We start from the raw sequence: 9,727 nt of genomic DNA on the forward strand, positions 1-9,727 counted from the left end.
TGATAAAAACATGGCAATAAAACATGACAAATATTAGAAAGAACCATGGGGGTCGCTGCAGGAGATTGCATTTGTTCTCGGTTGTTGTCCACAAAACACTGTCGTTGCAACTCAGGGGATACGTATAAAACTCAGGGGATATCAGCAACAGATTGATGCTATTTTTGGTTGTTATGCATAAAATGCGGTCATTTATCAAAGTACTTTTATGTCATAAGAGGCGGGGTTTGATAGTAATATTCGGGAAAATTCTTGTTGTTTTTAATATACAAGTTGTGTATGATTCGCTCTTGCTTTAAGAGGCAGGTTTTGAATATCAATGTGGGAGGTCGAAATCAGTAGATGGAGTGGTTAGATTGAATTGTGGGAATGGTTACAATAGGGGATAATATAGGGTGTTTAAAAAAAAATGAAAACAGCATACTATTCAACTTCACTATGAGCTGCACTTTAAACCTTTAGTGCTCACCATCATTTATTTGCATTAACGGACTTAGAAATATTCCACGTATATTGAAAAGGGTTACTTAGGCAAAATTTACCTTACATTTGGATTGATTTTACGGATTTGGAATTTATGAAACTGATTGAATTATAACCATGTTCTTTGATTTGGATTTCGGATTTATCACAACAGATAAAGCAGTAAGAAATGAAACTTGGAATCTGGACTTTTATTTGAATGTCTTAAATGTTGTGCATTCAATTATCATCATTGGCCCTTGAACTCTTTCGTCATTATTAACATGTACAACACAATGCAAAGGAATATCATTACCATATATATCACAAAGCCACTATACGATCATAAGCCATTACATATGTGTGCAACTACGCCACACTTTATCAACAAAACAGGATGAATGAAACACTACAGACGAATGAAATAATGTGGTAGTGGCGTTGTTAAGATGAATAAACAAAAACATTGAGGAGCAGGAAGGAAATTGAGACTGCAGCAACATTTCCATTCCTCAGTCCTCGGGGGGAAATCAGCTGGCACCTCTATCCGTCCGGGGGAATATTAGTCCGGCTATATGGTCTAGTGGCATGACACTCTTTTTCGGTCCTGGGTTCGAGCCTGGCTCGGCGCATAGTTGAGTCCTTGGAAAAGTCTCTTTACTCACATTCTTTCGCCGTACTCAGGTGTAAAATGAGTACCTGGCCATTAACAGAGTTGCCCCTGTCGGTAAAAAAATATGTAATATCGCCTAACAGGCGCCATGTCGCGTTCCTCATGTTACTTGATGCTGTTGGTCAGGGACCCCTTGTAAAGAGCTTTGTTCACGTTTAGTGGATATTGCTCTATATAAAAGCTCAATTAAAAAAAAAAAAATCTAGCATCGATGGGACGGCATCTTTCGAAGCCAGAAGAAAAATGTTTTGTCAGACTTTTGGAAATTGACGGTGGATGTTAGAAACCTTCAAAGCCCCCCCCCCCCCCCCCCCCCCGGCTTCCCCTTTCCTTCTCCAACCCATTCGCAGATCGTGACCACACTATTAAAGTCTTAAGCATAATTGTCACATCTATCAGTCCTTAAGGGGAAATCGCGCGGCTATGTGGTCTTGTAGTATGACGGAAGGTTCTGGGTTCGAGCCTGGCTCGTCGCATAGTTAGTTGAGTCCTTGGAAAAGGTTCTTTACTCATATTCTCTCACCGTATTCAGGTGTAAAATTAGTACCTGGCCGTTAAAAAAAAATGTAATATCGCCTAACAGTCTCGTTCTACATGTTACGTGATGCTGTTGATCAGGGACCCCTTGTAAAGAGCTTTGAGCACGTTTGGTGGATATTGCACTATATAAAAAAAACTCAATTAAAAAAAATCTAGCATCGTAGGGACGGCATAAGCCAGAATGGACCTTGTAACTCCCACGGGTCGTGTGGGAACTTAATGTTCTATTTGTTTAAGTTTGGCAAAAAGAGAGGCTGGGTTGCCTGTGTTACAAATTATGTTGTAGTCGAATTATAGTATTATCTTACGAATCTCATCAAACTGATGTCAAGTCGGTAGTGGCGACTGTAATATGGTATTTAAGGTTGATGTAAGATTTTTTTATTTTAGAAAATGTTAGGCCACTGTAGTAACTACCGTGATTGCCAGAACTCGGTATTCTGGCTGTAGGACTCCATGGCTAGGATGGGTCCAGATGGCCGGTGAATCACGGAATTGCTGAGTTAAAACTAGATATTAAATAGATAAAGTTATAGTTAGTATAAAAATATGGCTTACCCTGAATCTAGTTGTATGGTAGAGGTAAGGTCTGTAAGGAGTAGTTGAAGAAAGTCTAGTGTCCAGAAGTAAGGGTGCAGTAGGCAAGTGTTGCGTAAGAGTAGTGAAGTAAGTCGTCTGTTGTATCGAAGTGTGGTAAGTAAGCGTCGTAAGTCTAGGAGCAAGTGTAGTAAGAATCTGGGTAAGTGTGAAGTGTTTAGGTAAGTCCTAGGTAAGTGTGAAGTGTGTCCTATCGAGAGGTCCACTCGGCTTTATATGAGCCGGGTCAGCTCGGGACGAGGCAGAGCGGAAGTAGGAATGACCATTGCCAAGGTCACTAGCCGTACGATTGTTTACGGCTAGAGATCCCTACACTGCTCCCCCCTCAAAAAGGGCAGGGTGGCTGGATGTGGGGTACTCACCTGCACCTTTCTGGAGCTCTCGGTATTACAGTGAACTAAAGGAGAGGAGCCCTTATCTAGGGCGTAGCAACAAAAAAAGGGGGGTAAAATAAAAATGAAGGCCCTTTCCTAGGGCCGAACAAAACATAAAGAAGGCCCTTACCTAGGGCTGAAATAAAAGGAAAGCCCTTTCCTGGGGTAGGGGCAAAAATAAATCTATTTACACGGTTGCTCGCTGTCTAGCATCTAGCTGTCTAAGACAGAGCTGTGGAGGGACAGCTCCATCGAGGGCTCCCTCTCCTTCATTCTTTTATTCTCCTCCCGGAGACGGGTGACCTCAGCCGCCTCGGTCCGGAGGGAGGCCAGCTCCTGCCTGGCCCTCTTAAGCTGATTCCGCAGGCTGCGGAAGTCCCCCCGGCGGCGGCGAGATCTGTCTCGGCGGTAGGCTTGCTCTTGGTCCTCCCTCCTATGCCTGCCTGGAGGCCGATCGCGGCTCTGTCGGGCCGGGGTACTAGTTCTGTGGGCCCGACGGGGCGAGCGAGACCGTCTCCTACGGTCACGGGGCCTCCGTTCCTGGTTAGAGTTAGAGGCGACGGCGGAGGTCCGGGATCTATTCCCAAGTCTCGAGGTGATTGGAGGAGTCCTCGAGCGTCTAGTGGAATTTCTCCAGGGTTGCCTGCGATTCCGAATCGCGTGCTCCGGGTTACGCCCCGGAGGAGAGCGCCTGCCGGCCGCTCTCGGCATCTCTTCTCGGAACCGCAGGAAATCCCGGAAAAGGGTCACATCCCGTGAGAAAGAGGTCATCTGCGGAGATTAAAAAAGATTAGTGAGAACAGGATGGGCAAATGAAAGTGTTCAGTTGCCTCGCTTGGTTCCTCGTCAGGTTGACACACCTGCCGTGGAACCAGTCGAAACACCTGTCGCACGCAACCATGAGGTCTCCATCGTCTGGCTTTCCACAAGTACAGTACGTAATTTCCTGGCCAGACTCGATGGCCTCCCTTTCCTTTCGGATCCAGGCTGGGATAGTCCGGTCCCAACATGGCTTAAGGTGGTCATGGTTGACTGTCTTAATCTCCGAGTTCCTGAATTTGACAATGTATGTGGCGGGGGTCAGGACCGTGGAGATGATGGCTGGTCCAGTCCATACAGGTTTCAGCTTACTGGACTTTCCTTTCACACTCGATTTATCCAGGTAATAAACCGCCTGTCCCCTCTTGAAGGAATGGACGTGGGCTTTGATGTCGTAGTCCCTCTTCGTCCTCTTGAGCTCAGTTCGGAGGGTGGTTCTCGCAGTCTCATGGGCTATCTCTAACCCCTGCTGTAGAGAGTTGACATAATCTTCAGGAGACTGTGGGTTTCCCTGGTATAACCAATTCCACCGGTGTGCTCAATTCCCTTCCTAACATCAATTTGTTAAAGGCGTAGGTATGACAAGGATGTCTCGTGGGCCTTCGTCTCTTCTGTATAAGGCTCCATCGATCAGGAAGAACAGGTTGCGGTGTACCCAGTAGAACTTTTCTTCCTGGCCAGACAGCATCAAGTCCGACATTTCTGGGTCTGCTCCTAATTTCAACCATAATAGCAGGTGGGTAATGTGATGATCATCCGACTGCAGCTTCCTGACATCCTCCATGTCAATGTCGTCAAGGCCAACTTGTGTCGAGTCGTCTTGTCTTACGACTTGTATTTTGTGTCCACCCTCATTTGTAATATTCAACCCATTGACAATTGTGTCAGGGGACCTGAGGGGGACAGCACAGCTCATTCCTGACGTCATCCGGGTAGAGTTGTTCAATCCTCTGATCTGTCGCACTTTGCGTCCACCCTCGTTTATGATATTCGACCCAGTGACAATTGTGTCAGGGGACCCGAGGGGGATAGTGCAGTTCCTTCCTGACGTCATTCGGGCAGTGTCGTCCAATCTTCTGAGTTGTGTTCTACGTCCACCCTCGTTTATAATATCCAACCCAGTGACAATTGTGTCAGGGGACCCGAGGGGGATGACGTAGTCTGCTTCTGATTCAAAGGTTCCCCATCTCTCCTGTGTTCGGGCGCAATATGCGCATCCGCCACAAGGCAATTCTGATAACGCCTTGTGAGGACGGTAGTGTTGGCAAGTGTCCGTCGTGGGAGGTCGAGATAAGGCATCAGCATTCATGTGCAGTGAACCAGAGCGGTGAACTATCCTCATGTTGTATTGACTGAGTTCTTCGATCCATCGGGCCAGTTGGCCCTCAATCCTCTTGAAGTTCATGAGCCAAGTAAGGCAGCGATGATCCGTTCGTACAGTGAATTCGCTGCCTAAGAGGTAGTGACGGAAGTGATTGGTAAAGCGCACAATTGCAAGTAGCTCCTTCCTGGTAGTGCAATAGCGCGGGTGAAGGGGAGTCAGGGTGAAGCTCCCATATGCAATCACCTTCTCTTCCTCTTCTTGGATCTGAATCAACTCGGCTCCGATGGCAAAATCTGAAGCATCAGTATCGAGGATGAAGTGGCCTGTCGTAGTGGGAATGACCAAGACCGGTGGGGAAGTAAGGGGTAGCTTGATCTCCTCAAAGGCTGCCTGCTGCTCATCACCCCAGATGAAAATTTTCTTTCTCAGAAGTCGTGTGAGGGGTTCTGATATTCCGGCAAAATCCTTTACGAAGAAGCGGTGGTAATTAGCTAAGCCCAAAAACTTCTCTATTTCCTTAATGGACGTAGGTGCTGGCCGATCCCGTACAGTGGCAATTGATTCCTCTGTCATAGACAACTGGTTTCTTCCTACCTTCCTACCAAGAAATTTAGTTTCTTTCCTGAAGAGCTCACATTTCCTGGGTTTGAGCTTCACCCGGAAGGCACGGAATCTGGAGAACACTTCCCTCAAGTTGTTGAAGTGGTCCTGGAAGGACTTCCCCAGTACCCAGATGTCGTCCAAGTAGGCCAAGACAGAGTTTCAGTGTAAGTCCTTCAAGACGAGGTCCATTACTCTGCTGTAGGTGTTTCCAGAATTGCAGAGTCCAAATGGCAGCTTGTTGAATTCGAACAGGCCCCTCCTCGTCCTGAACGCAGTCTAGATGGTGGGGCTTCTTTACGTTACTCTGGTGCTGGGTTCGAATCCCCACTGTCTCCTAGTGCCAAGGCTTCCTTATTTCTTATATCAGCAGTGCTCGTCGGCATCGAAAGGGTCATTGGGTTCTGGAGCATCAGTGAAGGTATCTTCCATTTTGGGCACCGTGAGTGTAAAATAATAATTATTGGCTTCCTGAGGCTGCAGAGACTTCATAAACTTAACGATGTTCTTGGTATTACAGAAGTCTTTCTTGGTCATCTATACTCTCCTGATAGGGCAGGACGAACTGTCTGGCAGTCTGCCCAGAGACAATAATCCATGGGCTGCTCAAAAGAGCAGTAGTCCATTAGAATTTATTCACCATGATGATATTCACTGACACGATTATCCTTATCTTCTGAGAATAGACTATGGGAAACAGTGTCAGTAACAAATAAGCAAATCATAGTGTAACCTTAAGGAACTATTACGCCATGCAAGAAATCAATGCAAGCTAAAAGCACAAAACAAAAATCAAGCGGGCTTAAAGCCAAGTAATAAAACTAGCACAAGCATGAAGCCAAAAACAATATAATTAGGCCAAGCTCATGCCAAAGCAAGCAAATGAATCAAGCTGCAAACAAGCTACGCTCTGTAAAAATATAATATATGAACATTTGTATATAATAGAGTAAAGATCACAGAGTAATTTAATGATAACAACAATCTATACATCTTCACAACAAAACAATTGCTCCAGGTCGCAGTCATGGCCATGTCGTGCACCAACACTTCACTGACCCATGGTGCGCGACCTGAGCATAAACATCACAATCTGTATCATGTGATTCACTGAGAATTAGGTCCTCCAACTCGAACCTTGGTCGCAACAGATAATGCACCAACATCTCTCTGCGCAGGCCACCAAGCTCGAGTGACCATCAAACTCAGTGAATCCAAACTATCATCAGATGGTTGCTTCCGAGTGGTCATCTCCACAGCTGCAGCCATGGTCAGGACATGCTCCGACATGTCACTGCACCATGCTGCCCAATCACAGTGGCCACACGAAAGCAAACCCAGACAACTAACACTATTGGTTGGTCTGTCACTCGAGGCCACTGCATGGTCAGGTCACGCTACAACATCTTGCTGCACCATGCTCTCTGACCTGAGTGACCTCCAACCAATAAAACCACAAAGCAATTATCAATAATAACATAGGGTTGTTTATTGCAGGATAGTCGCTCCCTAGGCCGCAGCCATGGTCGGATCATGCTCCGACATCTCACCGCACCAGGCTGCCCAGCCCGAGCGACCATCAAACAACAAATCAAAAAATGAAAAATCAGGTACAAATAATTATGTATGGTCTATTGAAAGATCGGCCACTCCCCAAGGCCGCAGCCATGGTCGGATCATGCTCCAACATCTCACCGCACCATGCTGCCTGGCCCGAGTGACCATCAAACAATAAATCAAAATTTAAATGCTAAAAGAACTATCAAATCAAAAGCCATGACAAGCAACATACAAATAATCATGTGTAGTCTATTGAAAGATAGGCCACTCCTCAAGGCCGCAGTCATGGTCGGATCATGCTCCAACATCTCACCGCACCATGCTGCCTGGCCCGAGTGACCATCAAACAATAAATCAAAATTATACAAATACTAAATAAAAACAATTAGGTATGGTCTATTGAAAGATAAGCCACTCCTCAAGGCCGCAGCCATGGTCGGATCATGCTCCAACATCTCACCGCACCATGCTGCCTGGCCCGAGTAGCCATCAAACAATAAATCAAAATTGTACAAATACTAAATAAAAAATTAGGTATGGTCTATTGAAAGATAGGCCACTCCTCAAGGCCGCAGCCATGGTCGGATCATGCTCCAACATCTCACCGCACCATGCTGCCTGGCCCGAGTAGCCATCAAACAATAAATCAAAATTATACAAATATTAAATAAAAAATTAGGTATGGTCTATTGAAAGATAGGCCACTCCTCAAGGCCGCAGCCATGGTCGGATCATGCTCCAACATCTCACCGCACCATGCTGCCTGGCCCGAGTGACCATCAAACAACAAATCAAGGAAAAAAAAACAGACTTAAAAAATAAAAATGAACCACACAAATCACCAAGGGATCCTCTCAGGAGAGGAAGGTGTGTGAAAGAAAAATAATAACTGATGATATATTATAATAAAATCAATAGAAAGTGTAACCACAATCACAATGTAGCACTGGACAAACAAAATCAAGTCAAGGACAGATCAGATCACAAGAACTCAACTAATCACAGTCATAAGCAATAAACAAAGTCAAGTCAAGAACAAAGCAAATCACATGAATACAACTATCACAGCCATAGGTAATAAACAAAGTCAAGTGCAGGACAAAGCAAATCACAAGAATTCACAATAAATTACCAAAGATATAAATTAATCACTAATCACAGTTATAGGCAATAACAAAACAACAAAAAATATTTCCAGTAAAAAGAATAAAAAAGAAATCAAATGTAAAAAAAAAAAAAAAATTTAAATCATGAAACATGACACCGTCCACAAGGTCACCAGACAGGTGTGACCTTGGAGTCAAGGACAAGGACGACCTTGACACGATCAAACAAAATTCACGAACTGAAATTACCTACAACTGAAAGAAAAGGGAAGGGGGCGTGGTCATACCTATCACCAATATCACAGCACAGAATTCATTCAAGATTTAATATAAGAATTATAGTAGAAAATACATGATGAAAAATAACGAAGTATTCACACGGTAAAAATCAACGAAATTCGAACTCCCATTCAACGAAATACGACGGTAGGAATTAATAAAATGGATAATGTAAAAAGTAGAAAAAAGTTTTCGCTCCTGACGCCATTGTAGTAACTACCGTGATTGCCAGAACTCGGTATTCTGGCTGTAGGACTCCATGGCTAGGATGGGTCCAGATGGCCGGTGAATCACGGAATTACTGAGTTAAAACTAGATATTAAATAGATAAAGTTATAGTTAGTATAAAAATATGGCTTACCCTGAATCTAGTTGTATGGTAGAGGTAAGGTCTGTAAGGAGTAGTTGAAGAAAGTCTAGTGTCCAGAAGTAAGGGTGCAGTAGGCAAGTGTTGCGTAAGAGTAGTGAAGTAAGTCGTCTGTTGTATCGAAGTGTGGTAAGTAAGCGTCGTAAGTCTAGGAGCAAGTGTAGTAAGAATCTGGGTAAGTGTGAAGTGTTTAGGTAAGTCCTAGGTAAGTGTGAAGTGTGTCCTATCGAGAGGTCCACTCGGCTTTATATGAGCCGGGTCAGCTCGGGACGAGGCAGAGCGGAAGTAGGAATGACCATTGCCAAGGTCACTAGCCGTACGATTGTTTACGGCTAGAGATCCCTACACCACACCACTCGAGCGTTTTATATAGGCTCTCAGCTCCTGCACTCACAGAATTGCCCTACTAATTAATATTAATATTATATTATAGAGGTCTGCCAATCCTATGATGGTGGATGTTAGAAAACTCCAACCCCACCCCCACCTACCCTCCGTCTTCCTTCTCCAACCCATTCAAAGATCGTGATCACAATACTAAAGACTTAAGCACAGCTGGCACCTCTATCAGTCCTCAGGGGGAAATCTAGCATTGAAGGGACGGTATCTTTCGAAGCCAGAATGGACCGTGCAACTCCCACGGGTCGGGAGGGGACGACTTTCAAAATTTTGGCCAGAAAACTCGTCCTTAAATGACCCTCATCTTGGGAAAAAGACCCTCTCAAAGCTGAAAATTCGCGAAGTATATTATATATATAACGTGCTCAAAGCGCTTTACGGGGGATCCCTTGCCACGAGCAACACTTAACTCACTCAACCCTAACACCAACTATATCCGTAGTGTTCTTTGGTTACTTTAACCCCATGTCTATTTATTACATTTTTCTTAGTCAAATTATAGGCGTGGAATAAAAGCTAATGTTTTTAGTTTTTACATGTTAATGGTAGTTGAATAAAACTATCTATGCACATGATCATTTTTAATACGTTTTTTCCAAAGTAGCCAAAATCTCTAGGATTGAATGA

Source organism: Berghia stephanieae, chromosome 2, assembly GCF_034508935.2.
Source record: "Berghia stephanieae isolate SIO BIC M18660-M18661 chromosome 2, UCSD_Bste_1.3, whole genome shotgun sequence".
Classification (NCBI taxonomy): domain Eukaryota; kingdom Metazoa; phylum Mollusca; class Gastropoda; order Nudibranchia; family Aeolidiidae; genus Berghia; species Berghia stephanieae.